The 22,213-nt window shown below is 47.2% G+C and overlaps 1 non-coding gene across 1 annotated transcript; it reads right to left on the bottom strand.

The window, feature by feature from the left end:
• Nucleotides 1-16,118: 16,118 nt before the first annotated feature.
• LOC136752137 (U5 spliceosomal RNA) lies at nt 16,119-16,233 on the bottom strand. The gene has a single exon (XR_010817300.1). It is a non-coding gene; the product is annotated as a U5 spliceosomal RNA (small nuclear RNA).
• Between the last annotated feature and the right edge of the window lie 5,980 nt (nt 16,234-22,213).

Genomic DNA, 22,213 nt, shown 5'->3' with positions numbered 1-22,213 from the left:
TCACTGGCTAAGTGTTCAGTCTTGGTGGCGGCCGCATCAGCAGCAACAGGAGCTCCCTCCTCGGCTAACTGAGCCCGTGGCTGCTCTGCATTCTCACTGCTAGCAGCTTCCCCACTAGGCTCCCCTACTCTGTCCCCACCGAGGCCAGTAGCGTTTGCCACCGCCTCCCCCTCATCGCTCCCCCGGACTGCAGAGCCGACACCAGACGGCCCTGCCTGCTCCTCACCTTCCTCTCGACCGGCCGCCGGAGCCTCTCCCTGAGGGCAAGAGCGACTGATGTGCCCCTGCGCCCTACACCTGAAACACCTCATGGTATCAGTTGACACGAACACCACGTACACTAACCCCTCGATCTTAAACTTCAGAGACAGGCTTAACTCATCGGCGCCGTCCGCCAGCACCATGAAACCCTGTCTGTGGTAAGAGAGGACGTGTTTCAGCTCCGGGGCGCTGCAGCCCAGCAGCACTCTCCTAATGGCGCACGTGAGCCGGCCATAGCGACTCAGATCCCCCGCCAGCAGATCGTTGCTCAGGAAGGGGGGCACATTGGAAGTAACCACCTTTACAGCCGGGGTGGCCATAGGGAGCGTGGGCAGGAAGGTCCCCTTCACTGTGACCCCCTCCTCCATCACATCCTTCACCAGCGCATCAGAATTCAGAAAAACCACGATGCCCTTATTCATTCGAGCCGCAGAGACGATGTTCTGGAAGCCGACCTTCTTTCCGATCTCCATCGCACAGTCCTCTACCGACACCTACTCCTGGGACACGAGTATAAACCTATGCTTTCGGGTCAGCGTTTCGTAATTAAATGAAGGGGGGGGTCTCCCTGCCCACAACGCCATGCTGATCTAAATCGAAAAACAACCCCCTAAACCCGAATCGTTAAAAACCAACAAACGATTAAAAGTATCTATAAAAAAACAAGAAAAGGAAAGAAAAAGAGTAGTAAAAACACACACACACACACACTCTCTCCAAACAAACCTCCCACCATCACTGACTTCCCCTATAAACTCCCAGCATGCAGAGAGAGAGAGAGAGAGAGAGAGAGAGTGTGTGTGTGTGTGTGTGAGAGTGGGTGGGTGGGTGGCTGTCTGTCTTCTGTGTCTGTCTGTCTCTGTCTCTGTCTCTCTCTCTCTCAATTCAGTGCATTCATATTGTCAAAGCAATTGGACATTCAAACATACATTTATACATACATACATACATACATACATACATACATACAAACATATATATGGAAAAGAAACAATACAATTATAAATCACAATAAGATGTAATAAAGTACAGGAAAACAAAATGTAATAAAATGTGATCTTTAATACACACAAATATGTATAGCTGGTCGGTAGCGTCTTGGACTCGGGTTCCTCTTCATGGAGGGGAACGTGGATGAGTTTGTACCATTCTTTGGAGGCTCTGCCTTGTTGGGGTTTTGCTGTGATCCAGGTGAACAGCAGATCGGGCATAGGTGGGCATGTGGGTAGAGGAGGAGGAAGGCCGGTCAAGCAAATAAGCTTGCTAAGGTACACAGCAGCAGCAAACAGCCCCCCCATCCAGCCAGCCAGACAGTCCGGCTGGCAGTGACTGAGAGGTTGACAGACGGCAAGCAACGGAATGCACGTGCTCTGTGATGTCATAGCAGTCAGCTTAAGAGATAGGTTTGTCATGTGATATCAACGCTGAGCTGGATGGCTCTGTGTGTCTTGCTGGCTGTGTGTATGTGTGTGTGTGTGAGAGACAGAGAGAGAGAGATAGAGTGTGTGTGTGTGTGTGTATGTGTGTGTGATTGGGTGGCTGTGTTAGTCTCTGTCTCTCTCTCTGTCTCTGTCTCTCGCTCTGTAGATGCATCATAGGGGACATATGTAACAATCTCTCTTTTTGTTTACCAAAAATGTGAATGAACATATTTCAAGTGGGTTTTGCCTTGTTTGGAAACGTTTTAAGATTATTTATGAAGTGTAAATTGGATTTGTCTCAATTCTCCGTAGTTTTCAATGTATGTGCCATTCAGTAGCATTCATGTTACAGATGTGTCCTATGCAGTGGTAAGGTCAAAATAATGTCAGTAAAACTTTATTTTAGCAATTATAGAGGGGATCAAATGCAAATAGAGGGTCCGCACTAATTATCTAATTTACCAACAACATTTAAAATTTGGTCTTGCGAAGCTGCAAAAAATGCTGTATAATCGTATGTGTGTTTATACACCAGCTGCTAAAGTCTGATAGCTTTGATCTCATATTTTTTTTCTCGTGAACACCAAATGCTGTTTGCTTGATTTTTACAGATTATGTCATAAATTCTGTCATAAAGCCTGACAAATTGTATGCTGTAATATTGAATATTTTCAAAGTTACATCATTTGTTTGTTTTTCCTATCATGTTACAAATGTTCCTTATGTGAAAGATGCATTATATCTTAATAATGTCAAAACAATTAAAGATATACGGATTATGATTTGTGGTAAAGTTATAACACATTGCTTTTAACTATGTGTGTCAGTAAAAGTTTAAAAAATCCTGACAGTTTTTTATTGATCCTGCAAAATAAGTGTTTAGGGAACATTTTTAACTTAAAGTAAGTGTTAGTGTTAGGGTTAGGGTTATGAATATAATTGATATATAGAATTGCTAAGAACTGTAAATGTTTAAATTCAATTTTTCATGGATTGTGTGAAAGTTTCAGTTCTATATTCGGTTATGAAACTGTTTTTTTTTTTCTATTTGTGTATATGATAGATATACATCTATACAATATCTTCACTATTATAGATAATCACATTTTTATTTTCGGCATTGTTAAAGCACATTGGTATTACCTATGTGTATCTTTAAAAGTTTAAAATTCCTAAAGGTTTTTTATTGATCTTGCAAAATAAGTGTTTAGGGAAAATTTGTATCATAGAGTTAGGGTTAGCCACTGGGTAAGGGTTACATCTTCAACAGTAAATGAATTCTTGTTAATTATTCTCATCAATGTTAAAGAACAATAAGATCTATTATGTGAGTCGATAAAATGCTGATATTGCATAACGTTTGCTTGTGTATTCTGCAAAACACATATTTATGGAACATATGTAACATATGGGTTACGATTTGCCATAGACGCGGTATGAGTTTGATTGTGATGTTAAAGACACAGTCGCCTCGGTGCCGATTATTATTGCTGTGTTTCTCCACTTCTACTCCACGCTTGGGAACGCCCACATCCAGTGACGTCAGCATTCGATTCCAAAACCGGTGGAAAAGCGGGCCGGTTCACAAAAAGATCAGCTGGATCCCAGGCCGAGCAGCGGCTCTGGCTCCAGCACCGGCACCATGTCGGTGGAAAAGCGCTAAGTGAGCTCACACTGAGCTCAGTGTAATGTCTGCTCTGGAGAGCTCACAGTGTGACCTAGTCGTGAGTTCACGTCTTTACTGGGTAGTCCTTGACAACTTAATTGACTCAATTCTTGGGCTTAATTGGTCAACATTACCATTGGTTGAAGGTATTCAGGGACTGATGTGTAGAGAGACTTATTAAACCTGCAGGATTGTGGTTTTCCCAGAACAGAATTAACCAGCTCACCACAAAGGAACATGGTAGGTGCTATTGCAACATGGATTACACAAAAACATTGAAATTCAAGTTTGCAGTGGTCCTTGGGCCATTGCGTGGTGATCCAGATCACTTCAGCACGAACTTTGCAGTGGTCTGGACTACAACTCCAGGGACTACTGTGCAGTGGTCCAGACCTCAGAAACTGTGTGCATATGAACAGTGAAGTAGGCATCATAACTGTAGGCAATACTATGAACAGTGAAGTAGGCATCATAACTGTAGCCAATACTTTGTGGTTAAAATTCTTAATTTAATCCCTGTTTTGTACTGTAAGATATTATTTGTTAGAATGTATTTTTCTATGGGAAATTCTATACCATCTGGTTTGGTAGAGGAAACAGACCTCCTCCCTTTCATCTGGTAGCCCCTGATATCCCCTGGTAGCCCTGGTAACCCTATCTTTGTGACCAGAGACCAAAAGGGACATGTCCTCTGATTGGCTCTTAGCCAAATTCAAAATGACCCCCCACTTCTAGATTACTTTAGCATAAGACACGTCATGGTGGTGGCAAAATGCTATTGGATGGAAGGAAACCTTATAAAACGGAAAACAATGAGAATTTGAGTTCTCTTAACTTCTTCATCCTGCAACGATAAGACTGAGCTGGAGAGGAGAGAGAGAGAGAGACACATTGCTTCCTGCCTGACCAGACTGGCCTATAAGATGTACTGTGAGGAGAAAGAAGAAAATGGGTATTATCTGTTTCTTACTGTAATCCAGCAGAAGCTTAATATTACTTATTTTCAGTAATATAATTGAATGATATTAGTTTCCTATTTTTGTCAAAATAAATTATTATTGCACATCTGTGACTTGACCACATCTTCCCTCTAAAAAGAATCTTAAAAGAGAAACCAATTGACCTATGAGTTTTCAGTTCAACTATTTATTTAGATTGACTGAAAAAACGAGCATTGCTTATTGTTTATTAACAATTATTATTGCTCGGTTATTTGGCTTCACGGCTGTGCTGTCACCACCGTTGTTATTATTGTCTGTGTCTATTTGTGTTATTAGTTATTATCTTTGATAGCTAATCCGACTCTGTTCCGTCCGCGCTCCGGTGTGCTTCGGTTTCGGCTACAAATTGCACACTTTCAAAATAATAGTTCTGTTTATTGTAGCGTAAGGTACACTTATAAATTTCAATTCAAGAAGTGAATTTATAGTATCACCTTATCACGAATCCTGGAATCTTGTAGAACTCAATTTCTGTAAAAATTGGACGCAGACTCCAATTCCAAAGATATAAATTGTCAAATGTATTCAAAAACAAAGACTTAATGTAGCACTACACCAATTATACAAAAGGGCAAAACTAATTAACATTCATCTCTAGATCAACAACTCAAAGACAAATCACTTCCTTGACCAAATCAAAGACCATGTGATCGCATATGATATCACACAAATGGTTAAACAAAAAAGGTTATAAACACATTGACCACAATACCGGTTAGTAAGACGAAGGCGAGTCTCTCATTAGTATTGTTAGTCAGACATTAAATAACTACGCAGGATAGTATTTATGTCAGGTAACTTCTCGTTATATATATATCAGTCTCATTTACGTAGGTGCCGAGAAAGATCCTATCATTACTTGTTACCACAATTTCCCTTAACTGATTATTATTCAATGATTAAGGATAGGCAGGGCCACCTATAATCTGGTGTCTATTAACTTGTGTCAATTTCAGACTAAACAGTTAAACAGGAATGAGAAGATATTTCTCGGCGTTGACAGATTTTATTTCTAAAATTATCAACAAAACAGTTTAATGCAACACACATTTATATTGAAGAAAACTAAATGATATTACACATTCTAGAGTTATGAATCACAGATTAACATTTCTAATTTATTTCTCAAATGTCATGAATCATGAACTCCAAAATGTTAAACTTATCTGAACTTCGTCGCAGAGAGGCCTCTCTGGCTTCGGGCTCAGATAACAGCACACGGCACGAGGTCCGTGTGGTTTGGAACAAAGGCAGTCCAGTTCGGCTTTGTCCAAGAACTTCCACTCAATCGATGCACCTGGAAGTTGGGGTTTCGCGAATGTAGTCTTTTCCAAACCGATTTTCCACTGGTTTGAAGGCTCCAAGGTTGTGCACAAAATCTTCTTTGTAAGCAGGGTTTCCACCATAGTTACTTGAAGACAAAGTCTTTGAGGAAAGCAGGGCCCTGTTCGTTCCAAGGATCGAGTTTCTTAAGACTCAGTAGCTATTTAAATGACTGACACTTTCGTATACAGTCGACGTGTCCAGCTGTAAAAACTCCACTGATCAGGTGGGCACAGGCGGGCAGCGCAGTCTGTAAAATTCTTTATTTGATAAAGTCCTTTAAAAGAATTCCTCGTACGACTCAATCTCCTTCTCCCAGTTTAACTCTTCTGTTGCTGGCAAAGACTTAGTTGGTTTCTGGTTCTGGTTCAGGTTGAGCTGTGGCAGCGAGTTTCTGGTTCAGGTGAGAGAGAGAGAGAGAGAGAGAGATAGAGAGAGAGAGAGAGAGACCGTGTGCTGTTCTGTATACACCTGTCAGATCAATAGGTGATTGGTTCTTGAGTTTGTGAGATTGGATTTCCAGTTCAAAGAGTTATATTACCTACAGGCCCACTTCTCCAGACATCCCACAGCAGGATTCCAAACTATTTGGCCTATTCTTGGTGCCATCCTCCCCAAAACTGTCACTTTGATGTAAACCAGTTCCAAGCTGATGAGTTAAGAAAATCTGATAACTTGGGGGGGAGAGGTCAGTGCTTCAGCTCAGAGCTAAAATGCTCTTATAAAAATACACCCAACATTATGGTACAGTGTTTATTAATATTTATGCCCCCAATGCTGTGAGAGACAGACTGTCAGTGTTTTCGGTGCTCAGCAAAGCGCTAGCAGACTGTGGGGCTGAGGAGATCCTGGTTTTGGGGGGGTGATTGGAAATGTACTGTGGACTATAGATTAGATAGGAATCATTTGGAGCCCAGTCCACAGTCGGCAAAACAGCTGGAAGGTAATACACAGTTGCACAATCTGGTCGATGTCTGGAGGAATGCCAACCCAAAGGTGATACAGTACACCTGGGTGAGGCCGGGTTCTAGCATTATGTCGCTAGCCAGGCTGGATTTTATACCTTTAGACATCATGTCAATCTGATCGGTGGCTGCCATATCACCCCCACCTGACCACTGACCACTGTCTCATCACTGTGAGTGTCACCCTGCCTCCTGTCCGGCTGCGCAGTGCCTACTGGCTTTTCAATAATAGCTTGCTGCTGGACAGGATTTTTTGAAATTCTTTTCTTTTCTTTTGGCAGAGATGGAGATCAGAGCGCCCTAGGTTTGCCTCCCTGAGACAGTGGTGGGACATCGGCAAGGTTCAGACCAGGCTCTTCTGCCAGAAGTACACTGAGCATAGGACTGACAGCTAGAATGAATCTAAGAAGGAGTTAGAAGGAGAGATTCAGGTGCTCCACCGAGCCTTGGACTCTGGAGATTCAGGGACATTAGAGGACCTCAAAGCTATGCAGCAGGCATTGTCAGAGCTGCTAAGGACGCGGGCTCGAGGAGCAATGGTGCGCTCGCAGTTCCAGAGCCTGACACAGATGGATGCGCCCATCAAGTTCTTCTTTGGGCTGGAATGCAGGCGGCAGCAGAGCAGGGTGATGCTCTGCCTGAGGACGGCTGAGGGCCGCGTGCTGCAGGATGGGCAAGAGATGTGTAGTCATACCACATAGTTCTGTAGGGAGCTGTACTCCGCAGAGCCAGGCAGCCTGGAGCAGCAGCAGCAGTTTCTGCAGGGTCTGCCTAAGTTTCCACAGGATGGGGTCAAGGGGCTGGAGGCCCTACTAACTCTGGCAGAGCTGACCTGCGCAATGCAAGAGCTCAATAAGGGCTGGGCACCGGGGCTGGATGGGCTCACTGTGGAGTTTTTCTCAGAGTTTTGGACTGAGCTGGGCCCGGACCTGCTCTCAGTGCTGCAGGAGGGACTGTGAGCTGGGCTGCTGCCCATTAGCTGTCGTAGAGCTATTCTGACCCTGCTGCCCAAGAAGGGGAATCTGTCCTCCATTGTGAACATGAGGCCGGTGGCGCTGCTGTGTCAGGACTATAAGATCCTGTCTAAGGCTCTGGCTAAGCGGCTCAGAGACATCATGCCGGCCGCAGTGCCTGTTTCAGGTGCTGAGAGCAGTAGGTGTCGGCCCGCGGTTCGTAGAATTTATTCAGCTGCTGTACTGTCATGTGTTTATTGTGCTGAAGATCAATGGTGGCCTGAGTGAGCCTATCCCCATCCATTGAGACATCAGACAGGGCTGCAGTCTGTCAGGGATGCTATACTCCCTTTCTATCGAGCCCCTGCTGCACAGGCTGCTAGCCGGGCTGTCCATCCTTTGTCACCCAAGGGTGTCGGCCTATGCTGCTGAGACACACAGTCTGGCCAGCGAGACGTCCAGGTCATTGTGGGAGTGTCTGGAGGAGTTCAGCAGGGCCTCCTCAGCCAGGGTCAACTGGGGCAAGAGCAGCGCTCATCAGGTTCGGGTGTGGGAGGTTTCTGCACCCCCTGCCCTCCCTGTGGGGCTGCAGTGGTCTCTCTCAGGCCCTCGGGTGCTGGGTGTGACTTTGGGGGAGACGCAGGAGAACTGGGCTGGCCTGCTGGAGAGGGTACAGGGCCGGTTGAGGGCATGGCACTGGCTGCTGCCCCAGCTCTCCTTTAGGGGGAGAGCAATTGTTATTAATATCTTGGTGGCCTCCATGCTCTGGCACACTTATGCATGTCTGGACCCCCCACCGGCCCTGGTGTCCCAGATACAGACCCTGCTCCTGGATTTCTTCTGGGACGGGCTGCACTGGGTGTGCAAAGCAGTGCTGTACCTGCCGCTCCAGGAGGGGGGACAGGGGTTGGTAGATCTGTTAAGCAGACTGAGTGCCTTTCGGCTGAGGCAGCTCAGAGGCTCCTGTACCCTCCAGATCCCCAGTGTCTCCCGCCCTGGACACTTGTTATGACAGACACATGTTTTTACATAAGACACGTCCCCATATACTTCCTTCCCTGCCTGTTTTTTATTGTGCTGTTTTAGAGGTGTGGCAGCGCTTCTCCCTGGGTAGGGAGCTGGGGGGCAGCAGTCTGTATTGGCTGTTAGAGGAGCCACTGCTGTATAACCCCGGTTTTAGCTGTCCACTACTGCTCTCCAGTAGCCTCAGGTCAGTCCTGCTTAAGGTCGACGTGATCCGGCTGAGGGATTTGTTGGATTTTAACAGGGGACAGTAGGTTGGTGCCGACAGCCTGGCTGCCAGGCTGGGTATGAGGTCACTGAGAGTCGTAACCAGATTTTTCTGGGCAGTACAGAACGCCCTTCCCATAGGCGCCGATTATTATTGCTGTGTTTCTCCACTTCTACTCCACGCTTGGGAACGCCCACATCCAGTGACGTCAGCATTCGATTCCAAAACCGGTGGAAAAGCGGGCCGGTTCACAAAAAGATCAGCTGGATCCCAGGCCGAGCAGCGGCTCTGGCTCCAGCACCGGCACCATGTCGGTGGAAAAGCGCTAAGTGAGCTCACACTGAGCTCAGTGTAATGTCTGCTCTGGAGAGCTCACAGTGTGACCTAGTCGTGAGTTCACGTCTTTACTGGGTAGTCCTTGACAACTTAATTGACTCAATTCTTGGGCTTAATTGGTCAACATTACCATTGGTTGAAGGTACTCAGGGACTGATGTGTAGAGAGACTTATTAAACCTGCAGGATTGTGGTTTTCCCAGAACAGAATTAACCAGCTCACCACAAAGGAACATGGTAGGTGCTATTGCAACATGGATTACACAAAAACATTGAAATTCAAGTTTGCAGTGGTCCTTGGGCCATTGCGTGGTGATCCAGATCACTTCAGCACGAACTTTGCAGTGGTCTGGACTACAACTCCAGGGACTACTGTGCAGTGGTCCAGACCTCAGAAACTGTGTGCATATGAACAGTGAAGTAGGCATCATAACTGTAGGCAATACTATGAACAGTGAAGTAGGCATCATAACTGTAGCCAATACTTTGTGGTTAAAATTCTTAATTTAATCCCTGTTTTGTACTGTAAGATATTATTTGTTAGAATGTATTTTTCTATGGGAAATTCTATACCATCTGGTTTGGTAGAGGAAACAGACCTCCTCCCTTTCATCTGGTAGCCCCTGATATCCCCTGGTAGCCCTGGTAACCCTATCTTTGTGACCAGAGACCAAAAGGGACATGTCCTCTGATTGGCTCTTAGCCAAATTCAAAATGACCCCCCACTTCTAGATTACTTTAGCATAAGACACGTCATGGTGGTGGCAAAATGCTATTGGATGGAAGGAAACCTTATAAAACGGAAAACAATGAGAATTTGAGTTCTCTTAACTTCTTCATCCTGCAACGATAAGACTGAGCTGGAGAGGAGAGAGAGAGAGAGACACATTGCTTCCTGCCTGACCAGACTGGCCTATAAGATGTACTGTGAGGAGAAAGAAGAAAATGGGTATTATCTGTTTCTTACTGTAATCCAGCAGAAGCTTAATATTACTTATTTTCAGTAATATAATTGAATGATATTAGTTTCCTATTTTTGTCAAAATAAATTATTATTGCACATCTGTGACTTGACCACATCTTCCCTCTAAAAAGAATCTTAAAAGAGAAACCAATTGACCTATGAGTTTTCAGTTCAACTATTTATTTAGATTGACTGAAAAAACGAGCATTGCTTATTGTTTATTAACAATTATTATTGCTCGGTTATTTGGCTTCACGGCTGTGCTGTCACCACCGTTGTTATTATTGTCTGTGTCTATTTGTGTTATTAGTTATTATCTTTGATAGCTAATCCGACTCTGTTCCGTCCGCGCTCCGGTGTGCTTCGGTTTCGGCTACAAATTGCACACTTTCAAAATAATAGTTCTGTTTATTGTAGCGTAAGGTACACTTATAAATTTCAATTCAAGAAGTGAATTTATAGTATCACCTTATCACGAATCCTGGAATCTTGTAGAACTCAATTTCTGTAAAAATTGGACGCAGACTCCAATTCCAAAGATATAAATTGTCAAATGTATTCAAAAACAAAGACTTAATGTAGCACTACACCAATTATACAAAAGGGCAAAACTAATTAACATTCATCTCTAGATCAACAACTCAAAGACAAATCACTTCCTTGACCAAATCAAAGACCATGTGATCGCATATGATATCACACAAATGGTTAAACAAAAAAGGTTATAAACACATTGACCACAATACCGGTTAGTAAGACGAAGGCGAGTCTCTCATTAGTATTGTTAGTCAGACATTAAATAACTACGCAGGATAGTATTTATGTCAGGTAACTTCTCGTTATATATATATCAGTCTCATTTACGTAGGTGCCGAGAAAGATCCTATCATTACTTGTTACCACAATTTCCCTTAACTGATTATTATTCAATGATTAAGGATAGGCAGGGCCACCTATAATCTGGTGTCTATTAACTTGTGTCAATTTCAGACTAAACAGTTAAACAGGAATGAGAAGATATTTCTCGGCGTTGACAGATTTTATTTCTAAAATTATCAACAAAACAGTTTAATGCAACACACATTTATATTGAAGAAAACTAAATGATATTACACATTCTAGAGTTATGAATCACAGATTAACATTTCTAATTTATTTCTCAAATGTCATGAATCATGAACTCCAAAATGTTAAACTTATCTGAACTTCGTCGCAGAGAGGCCTCTCTGGCTTCGGGCTCAGATAACAGCACACGGCACGAGGTCCGTGTGGTTTGGAACAAAGGCAGTCCAGTTCGGCTTTGTCCAAGAACTTCCACTCAATCGATGCACCTGGAAGTTGGGGTTTCGCGAATGTAGTCTTTTCCAAACCGATTTTCCACTGGTTTGAAGGCTCCAAGGTTGTGCACAAAATCTTCTTTGTAAGCAGGGTTTCCACCATAGTTACTTGAAGACAAAGTCTTTGAGGAAAGCAGGGCCCTGTTCGTTCCAAGGATCGAGTTTCTTAAGACTCAGTAGCTATTTAAATGACTGACACTTTCGTATACAGTCGACGTGTCCAGCTGTAAAAACTCCACTGATCAGGTGGGCACAGGCGGGCAGCGCAGTCTGTAAAATTCTTTATTTGATAAAGTCCTTTAAAAGAATTCCTCGTACGACTCAATCTCCTTCTCCCAGTTTAACTCTTCTGTTGCTGGCAAAGACTTAGTTGGTTTCTGGTTCTGGTTCAGGTTGAGCTGTGGCAGCGAGTTTCTGGTTCAGGTGAGAGAGAGAGAGAGAGAGAGAGAGATAGAGAGAGAGAGAGAGAGACCGTGTGCTGTTCTGTATACACCTGTCAGATCAATAGGTGATTGGTTCTTGAGTTTGTGAGATTGGATTTCCAGTTCAAAGAGTTATATTACCTACAGGCCCACTTCTCCAGACATCCCACAGCAGGATTCCAAACTATTTGGCCTATTCTTGGTGCCATCCTCCCCAAAACTGTCACTTTGATGTAAACCAGTTCCAAGCTGATGAGTTAAGAAAATCTGATAACTTGGGGGGGAGAGGTCAGTGCTTCAGCTCAGAGCTAAAATGCTCTTATAAAAATACACCCAACATTATGGTACAGTGTTTATTAATATTTATGCCCCCAATGCTGTGAGAGACAGACTGTCAGTGTTTTCGGTGCTCAGCAAAGCGCTAGCAGACTGTGGGGCTGAGGAGATCCTGGTTTTGGGGGGGTGATTGGAAATGTACTGTGGACTATAGATTAGATAGGAATCATTTGGAGCCCAGTCCACAGTCGGCAAAACAGCTGGAAGGTAATACACAGTTGCACAATCTGGTCGATGTCTGGAGGAATGCCAACCCAAAGGTGATACAGTACACCTGGGTGAGGCCGGGTTCTAGCATTATGTCGCTAGCCAGGCTGGATTTTATACCTTTAGACATCATGTCAATCTGATCGGTGGCTGCCATATCACCCCCACCTGACCACTGACCACTGTCTCATCACTGTGAGTGTCACCCTGCCTCCTGTCCGGCTGCGCAGTGCCTACTGGCTTTTCAATAATAGCTTGCTGCTGGACAGGATTTTTTGAAATTCTTTTCTTTTCTTTTGGCAGAGATGGAGATCAGAGCGCCCTAGGTTTGCCTCCCTGAGACAGTGGTGGGACATTGGCAAGGTTCAGACCAGGCTCTTCTGCCAGAAGTACACTGAGCATAGGACTGACAGCTAGAATGAATCTAAGAAGGAGTTAGAAGGAGAGATTCAGGTGCTCCACCGAGCCTTGGACTCTGGAGATTCAGGGACATTAGAGGACCTCAAAGCTATGCAGCAGGCATTGTCAGAGCTGCTAAGGACGCGGGCTCGAGGAGCAATGGTGCGCTCGCAGTTCCAGAGCCTGACACAGATGGATGCGCCCATCAAGTTCTTCTTTGGGCTGGAATGCAGGCGGCAGCAGAGCAGGGTGATGCTCTGCCTGAGGACGGCTGAGGGCCGCGTGCTGCAGGTTGGGCAAGAGATGTGTAGTCATACCACATAGTTCTGTAGGGAGCTGTACTCCGCAGAGCCAGGCAGCCTGGAGCAGCAGCAGCAGTTTCTGCAGGGTCTGCCTAAGTTTCCACAGGATGGGGTCAAGGGGCTGGAGGCCCTACTAACTCTGGCAGAGCTGACCTGCGCAATGCAAGAGCTCAATAAGGGCTGGGCACCGGGGCTGGATGGGCTCACTGTGGAGTTTTTCTCAGAGTTTTGGACTGAGCTGGGCCCGGACCTGCTCTCAGTGCTGCAGGAGGGACTGTGAGCTGGGCTGCTGCCCATTAGCTGTCGTAGAGCTATTCTGACCCTGCTGCCCAAGAAGGGGAATCTGTCCTCCATTGTGAACATGAGGCCGGTGGCGCTGCTGTGTCAGGACTATAAGATCCTGTCTAAGGCTCTGGCTAAGCGGCTCAGAGACATCATGCCGGCCGCAGTGCCTGTTTCAGGTGCTGAGAGCAGTAGGTGTCGGCCCGCGGTTCGTAGAATTTATTCAGCTGCTGTACTGTCATGTGTTTATTGTGCTGAAGATCAATGGTGGCCTGAGTGAGCCTATCCCCATCCATTGAGACATCAGACAGGGCTGCAGTCTGTCAGGGATGCTATACTCCCTTTCTATCGAGCCCCTGCTGCACAGGCTGCTAGCCGGGCTGTCCATCCTTTGTCACCCAAGGGTGTCGGCCTATGCTGCTGAGACACACAGTCTGGCCAGCGAGACGTCCAGGTCATTGTGGGAGTGTCTGGAGGAGTTCAGCAGGGCCTCCTCAGCCAGGGTCAACTGGGGCAAGAGCAGCGCTCATCAGGTTCGGGTGTGGGAGGTTTCTGCACCCCCTGCCCTCCCTGTGGGGCTGCAGTGGTCTCTCTCAGGCCCTCGGGTGCTGGGTGTGACTTTGGGGGAGACGCAGGAGAACTGGGCTGGCCTGCTGGAGAGGGTACAGGGCCGGTTGAGGGCATGGCACTGGCTGCTGCCCCAGCTCTCCTTTAGGGGGAGAGCAATTGTTATTAATATCTTGGTGGCCTCCATGCTCTGGCACACTTATGCATGTCTGGACCCCCCACCGGCCCTGGTGTCCCAGATACAGACCCTGCTCCTGGATTTCTTCTGGGACGGGCTGCACTGGGTGTGCAAAGCAGTGCTGTACCTGCCGCTCCAGGAGGGGGGACAGGGGTTGGTAGATCTGTTAAGCAGACTGAGTGCCTTTCGGCTGAGGCAGCTCAGAGGCTCCTGTACCCTCCAGATCCCCAGTGTCTCCCGCCCTGGACACTTGTTATGACAGACACATGTTTTTACATAAGACACGTCCCCATATACTTCCTTCCCTGCCTGTTTTTTATTGTGCTGTTTTAGAGGTGTGGCAGCGCTTCTCCCTGGGTAGGGAGCTGGGGGGCAGCAGTCTGTATTGGCTGTTAGAGGAGCCACTGCTGTATAACCCCGGTTTTAGCTGTCCACTACTGCTCTCCAGTAGCCTCAGGTCAGTCCTGCTTTAGGTCGACGTGATCCGGCTGAGGGATTTGTTGGATTTTAACAGGGGACAGTAGGTTGGTGCCGACAGCCTGGCTGCCAGGCTGGGTATGAGGTCACTGAGAGTCGTAACCAGATTTTTCTGGGCAGTACAGAACGCCCTTCCCATAGGCGCTGTGGAGCGGCTTTTCCAGGCTCTCACGCAGCACTGCTGGCCCAAGGACCCTGACACCGTCTTTCCCCTTGTTTGTCTGTGTCTCTCAGTCCCCCCTAGCTCATCAGGCCGCCTTCTGTTGCCTCACAGTCTCTGTAGTGTGTCTGTTTTCACAACTCAGCGTCAGGAGCTCTATCAGCTCAGTGTGAGGGAGCTGCACCATCAGCAGCTGCAGCCCCTCCCTGACACCCCCTGGAGGGAGCACCTGGCTCTGGGGGAAGATGCCTGCCCGGCCTGGAGGAGCCTGAACAAGCCCCCGCTTCTGCATGGCTTCTGCATGGCGTCATCGCAACAAACCCTTTTGCACATACACTGGACCCCAGAGTGAGCGACACCTGCCCCCACTGCGGGGAGAGAGAGACACTTTTTCACTGTTTCTGACACTGCCCTAGATTAGAGCTGCTGTTCACTGCACTGGAGAGCCTGTTCAAGCAGCTGGGCCTCCTTTTCTCACGCACTGTGTTTATTTTGGGAGTCCAGAACAAGCAGTGCCACAGACATGTTTGTCAGTTAGCAAACTTTCTAGTGGGGCAGGCTAAGCTGGCTATCCTGAGCAGTAGGAGAAGTCAGACTGAGCGCAGCAGCAACAGTGTGCACTCTCCCTCTTAAGGTCTCTCGTAAGCTCCAGAGTGCGATTACAATTTCTACAGCCTGACGGGAGACCTGGACACTTTTCTGCAGATGTGGGGGGTCGGAGCTGCCCTCTGTGCCATTGACTTTGGACATTTAAACCAACTGGTTTAATTCACTTGAATATTTTACTGGTAGCACGTGTGTAGTGGTTTTTATTGAGGGTTTTTAGAATAGGCTGTGTTTTTTTAATGTTTTTTAGGTGTTTCTAGTTTGTTTTAAATGTTTTGTTAGTATTTCTTTAGTTAAATAAAGGTGTTAATATTTAAAAAATCTCTCTCTCTCTGTCTCTCTCACACACACACAAACACACACTCTCTATCTCTCTCTCTCTCACACACACACACACACACACACACACTCTCTATCTCTCACTCTCTCACACACACACACACACACACACAGCCAGCAAGACACACAGAGCCAGCCAGCTCAGCGATGACATCAGGAACCTCTCTCTGAGCTGACTGCTATGACATCACAGAGCACGTGCATTCCGTTGCTTGCCGTCTGTCAACCACTCAGTCACTGCCAGCCAGACTGCCTGGCTGGCTGGATGGGGGGGCAGTTTGCTGCTGCTGCGTACCTTAGCAAGCTTATTTGCTTGACCGGCCTTCCTCCTCCTCCACCCACATGCCCATCTATGCCTGATCTGCTGTTCACCTGGATCACAGCTCCGCCCCAACAAGGCAGAGCCTCCCAAGAATGGTACAAACTCATCCACTTTCCCCTCCATGGAAAGCTTTAGCAAAAGGCAAAAGCATTATAAGTAATGAAGAGGAACCCGAGTCTAAGACGCTTCCGACCAGCCATACATATTTGTGTGTATTAAAGATCACATTTTATTACATTTTGTTTTTCTGTACTATATTACATCTTATTGTGATTTATAATGATATTGTTTATTGCTTTGACAATACAAATGCACTGAATTGAGAGAGAGAGAGAGAGAGAGAGAGAGAGAGAGAGACAGACAGACAGGCAGACAGACACTAACACAGCCACCCACTCTCCCACTCACACACACACACACACACACACAGTATCTCTCTCTCTCTCACACACACACACGCACACACACACACACACTCTATCTCTCTCTCTCTCTCTCAAAATTCAAATTCAAATTCAACGTGCTTTAGTGGCATGACCAAAAAGAAGTATTGCCAAAGCAATGGTGACAAACAACAGTTTTTAACATATATATGTACATTTGCATACATAAATACACAATATATATGTTAAAAACAGGTAACTGATTAATTTCAATTAATAAAATTCAATCATAGTTCAGAGAGACATAAAACTGATATTGATAGTAATAATTGGGTGTAGCATAGGTGTCATTGCCTGTGTCCAGGGGTGTCCCCTGTGTGAGTGGACTGAGTGTCCACTGTGTCCCTCAGGCTGTGGCAGGCAGCTGTATACTGGGCTGCCAGTAATATGCAGCTGGTCTCCTCTCCCAGAAGGACTGGCACTTTCTCCGAGACTGGCAGGTCTTGAAATCTCTTATAGAGATCTGCTATTTTGGGGAAAAATTTTGCTCATAAATGTTTATATTTTTCACATTTTAGAATAAAGTGCAGCTCTGTCTCGACCTCTCGGCGTTGGCAGTGGGGACACAGCCTGTCCTCTCTGGGCAGTCAGGTCTGCCTGTGTCGGCCCGTCTCGATGGCCAGGCTGTGCTCACTGAGCCTGTATTTGGTCAGGATCCTTTTGTGTTTTTCGTTCGTTATTAATTTAAGGTTTTCTGACAATGTGTAGTGTCTTTTTAGGGCCCGATAGCACTGCAGTTTACTTTGTGCTTGTGTGTGTGTTTCCCAATGGGTGATGTAGTTTTCTTTGTGCTGTGTGATAATTTGGTTGACTCTGATTGTGTGCATGTGTGTGTTGCTGTCCTGAGGCTGGCCGGTGTCGGTGTGTGTCTGTGCAGTGAGCCTGCGGACCAGCTGGCTGAGGGGGCTCCCCTCTGGGTTCAGCTCTTGGCATTGCAGGGCCTTGTGGTGGTAGGAGTGTGTGTCGCTGTTTATTAGATGGAGCCAGAATTTAATTGCCCTTTTGTGTATGTTGATTAATAATGGGTATTGGCCTAATTCTGCCCTGCATGCGTTGTTCGGTGTTTTCCTTTGCACCTGTAGGATATTTTTATGCAAGTTTTCTATTGGGTGTGTGTCCCATTGAGCAAACTCCTGCCCTGTGAGGGGACCCCACACCTCACTGCCATAGAGAGCAATGGGCTGGATTATGGATTCAAATATTTTTAGCCAGATTTGTACAGGTATTTTTATGCAAATGTGTCTCTTTATGGCATAGAAGGCCCTGAGCGCTTTCTCTCTCAGTGTCTTCACCGCCGTGTTGAAGCTTCCTGTGTGAGGCCTAGGTATGTGTAGTGGGTGCAGTGTTCGATGGTGCTGTTTGTTAAAGTGACGTGGTACCTAGTTCCCTGAGGCCTGGCCTTTTTCTGGAATATCATGGTATTTGTCTTTTTCATGTTTACTGCCAGGGCCCAGGTCTGACAGTACTGCCCCTGCTCTGTGGGCCACAGCTGCACCAGGTCATCTGCGTTGAGCAGGAACTTGACTTCTGTGTCATGTAGGGTGAGGCCGGGGGCTGCAGATTGCTCCAGCATTGTGGCCAATTCATTGATGTAAATATTGAATAGCGTTGGGCTCAGACTGCAGCCCTGCCTCACCCCACGCCTCTGAGTGAAGAACTCTGTTCTTTTATTGCCAATTTTAACTCCGCACTCGTTTCCTGTATACATTGATTTGATGATGTCATATGTTTCACCCCCTACACCACTTTGGAGAAGTTTGTAAAATAAACCTTTGTGCCAGAATGAATCAAATGCTTTTTTTAAATCTATGAAACAAACAAATATTTTATTTTTATTTTGGTTGACGTGTTTGTCAATGACGGTGTGTAGGGTGTAAATATAATCGGTTGTGCTGTGTTTTGGGAGGAAGCCAATCTGACTCTTACTCAGGACACTGTACTCGGTAAGGAAGGCCAGTAAAATACTGTTTATTGGGTAAAGTATTTTACATTTCATTAAAAAGAACAATTCAATTTTTTTTTTTTTTAATACTTGTGATTAAAATCTTTAAAATATCAATCCTTAAAATCACTTAAAATTTTTTAAAATCTTTGTGATTTTTTAACAAAACAATTAACTTGAAAATAAATGTGCCCAAAACAACAAAACAAACGTGATAATAGCAAAACTGCACACCAACATAAAAGTCAAATACATTGAAAATAACTGAAAATGCATTGGACAAAATAAAGAAACAATTAAAAAGGTAAAATAAAAAACAAACAAAAAGGTCCAATGCATTTAAAATTAAATCCAAAACGTTCAATGTATTTGACAAAAGAATATAACAAAACTAAACAAAAAAAAACCCTAAACAATGTGGTTTAAAAGCAACTAAATCTTTAAAAACAATTAAGATTCATTTTTAAAATCTTTTTTAAAAACAATCATCCATAAAATCTTTAAAGGATCTTGGACTCGGGCTCCAGCAGGGGGAACTGACCGTCCCCGGAGGTGAGTCCCATCATGGGATCCTGAGCTCCCCCAGATCTTGTATGTGCCAGTTCTTATAGGCTTCCTCCTTGCCCCTCTGATGGACCTCCAGATTGACATAGTCTCTTACGAACACCATGCCCCTCCGCGCGATGACGATCGGGTCCAGCTCCTGTTTGTTGAACAGACAGATGTTCCGTCCCTCCCACAGTGCCTGCTTCACTGCGCAGACGACACGCCACCAGCACCTCAGGGTAGATGTTGATATTCCCCTGGCCGGATCGTACAGGATCTGCTGGGCGGTCGCCCGCGCAGGAACGGCAAACCTGTGGAGGAAGGAGAAAACAGGAGCCAGACCCTGTGGGCGGAGGGGCACTCACTAAAGATGTGAGCCTCCGTCTCCTTCCCCAGGCAACCCTTATAGGGGCAGGTGTCATAAAGAGCTATGTCCCTTCTGTGCATGAACACTCGGGTGGGGAGACACCTACTCACAGCCATCCAGGAGACATCGTTCTGCGTATTCGTGAGGCAAACGTGCGTAGCGTTAGCCCAGATAAACCGGCAGGTTTCGGGAGGGAAATCTTCTATCCGGCTGGTCTCCTGGGTAGATCTCATCTGGCTACAGATGGTCTTATAATCCCAGGAGGCCAGCACGACTTTATGGAGGCCTACTTCGAGCGCAAAGGCTCGGAGCGCCCTGTAGAACGGCGGGGGATCCCACGAGTGCGGCCTGGTGTTATCCATGGCGCAAAGGCCGAATGGTCTCAGGCTGGATGTTCTTGACCACATAGGCCAGCCCCTGCGCCTTTATCAGCCGCACAACGTCCGGGACCCCCCTGCCTCCATCCAGGGTACCCTTCACCATCTGCACTCTTTTCAGCCTCTCCATTTTGCTCCCCCAGACAAACCGAAAAATAATTCGGGTCACTAATTTTGCGATGACCTTGTCTGGGGGGAAGATCATTCCTACGTAGAGGAGTATCGGGAATAGGATGGCCTTTACGACCAGCACCTTACCAGCCATCGTCAAGGTCCTTGTGCTCCAGCCGTGGATCTTCCTTTGGACCTTCGCTATGGCCTCCTCCCAGCTCCGGGTGCCCGTGTTGGTCCCGTCGATCGTGATCCCCAGAACCTTGATAAACGGCTTCACAGGGAACACGGTCGGCGGGCCCCGGCCGACAGGCCATGCCCTGGAGAGGTAGACCTCGCTCTTGGCCTTGTTCACAGCGGCCCCCGTCGCCCTGCAGAAGCCGTCCAGCAGTTCCTCGACCCTGGCCACGGACGGAGCGTCCGTGCAAACCACGGCCACGTCGTCCATATAGGCCAGGGCCTTCAGTTGCTCTAAGCCGGAACCCGGGAGATGGAAACCAGTCACCCGGACGTCCCGGCGGATCGCCTGCATGAACGGCTCCAAGCAGAGGACGTACAGCAGGGCCGACAGGGGACAACCCTGCCGGACCCCCGACCTGACCGGAAATGGTTCGGTCAGGTGGCGGTTCACAAGGACCCTGCTGCTTAGGCCGCTGTAGATGATCTTAACCCACTTCCTCAGGCCAAGAGCGAGACCCATCCTCTCCATGACGAGCTGCAGGTATTCGTGGCCCACTCTGTCGAAGGCTTTCTCCTGGTCCAAGCTGATTAGGACCAGGGGAAGCCCTCTCTCGTTCGAGTAGGCCACGACATCCCTGAGCAGCATGGCGTTGTCGGCCGCCGATCTCCCCCGGGCACCACAGACCTGGTCGGGACCCACGACTTGAGGGAGTGGCCGCTGCAGCCGGAGCGTCAGTGCTTTGGCCAGTATCTTGTAGTCGGTGCACAGGAGGCTGACTGGCCGCCAGTTCCTCAGATCTTTTTGGTCTCCCTTCTTGTGAAGAAGGGAGAGGATACTCTTCTTCATAGAAGGGGCCAATCTGCCCTCTCTGTACATCTACCCCAAGACCTGGGCCAGATCTTCTTTAAGCACCTCCCAAAAGATCTTATAGAACTCAGCAGGGATCCCGTCGGGACCCGGTGTCCTTCCAGAGTTAAGACTCTTTATCACCTGGGAGAGTTCAGTGGTGGTGATCTCTGGATCCTCCTCCTCCTCCTCGTCCCCCTCATTGCGGGACTCCAACAGGGACAGAAAGTGATGGATCAGATTTTGATCCACCACCTTCTGATCGTACAACTCCCTGTAGAAATCCCGCACCACTGTCTCAACAGCCTCTCTGCCCTCCACCTCTTGCCCCGAGGAGTCGATCATGGAGGACATTGCAGGCCGCTTCTCCTTCGTTTTCTTGAAGAAGAAGCGGCTGCATTTCTCATCGTCCTCCATGATGCGGACCCTGGAAAGGACCTTGATCTTCTCTTGCTCCTCCCGATAGAGGGCGGAGAGACTCAGTTTGACCCGGGCCACCTCCTCAGCTAGGTCGAAGCCTCTGAGCTGTAAAAGACTCAGGCGCTGGAGGCGGCCTTTAGATGGGAATATCTCGCCCGCCTCTCGCGAGCTTTCCGTTTCCCCAGCTGAATGAAGTAGCCCTTGGTTCTTTTCTTCACCATCTCCCACCACTCTATGGGAGAATCAAAAAGGTCCCTCAGGGTCCTCCACTCCTCGAGGCGTCTGCTAAAGGTCTTAATAACACGAGGGTCATCGAGCAGGGAGGTGTTGAGCTTCCAGACCCCAGGCCCCGACTCCCGTGTGCTCGGGATGAGCACCTCTGTCGTCAGGAGCCTGTGGTCTGAAAAGAAGACCGCCTCCGAAGACATGGCGGTCCTCTCCAGTGGCTTACTGAGGAGGACGAGATCTATCCTGGAGAAGGAGGAGCCAGAAGAACTCACCCAGGTGAACAAGGGGACCAGGTCCCGACCTGCGTCGCAGAGTTCAAAGTACTCCACGAACGCAGCGAGGTCCCTGCTGGATCTATCGTTGCGGGGCTTACTCCGGTCTACATCCCTCAGAGCACAGTTGAAATCACCTGAAATGATAACTGGCAAGGTGCCGATCAGGAGCGGGCGTAGCTGAGGGAGAAAGAGGACTCTCTCTCTCTGGCTGGTGGGGGCATAGACATTGACCAGCCTCAATACAGCCCCCTTGTATTTAAAATCGAGGCTGGCCAGTCTGCCCGCCTCTATAACCTTAAATGTTTTTACTGTTATGAAGGGGTTTTTCAGGAGTACGGCAATCCCGTCCGCTCGGGACACATTGGACCCCGACCAGAAGGATTCTCCTAAGGTCCAAGTGTCCCGGAGATCTTTATATTCTTT

This window comes from Amia ocellicauda, chromosome 6 (genome assembly GCF_036373705.1).
Source record: "Amia ocellicauda isolate fAmiCal2 chromosome 6, fAmiCal2.hap1, whole genome shotgun sequence".
In the NCBI taxonomy this organism is placed as follows: domain Eukaryota; kingdom Metazoa; phylum Chordata; class Actinopteri; order Amiiformes; family Amiidae; genus Amia; species Amia ocellicauda.
The sequence above is the reverse complement of the archived record's forward strand: the minus strand, read 5'-3'. Positions and strand labels throughout refer to the sequence as shown.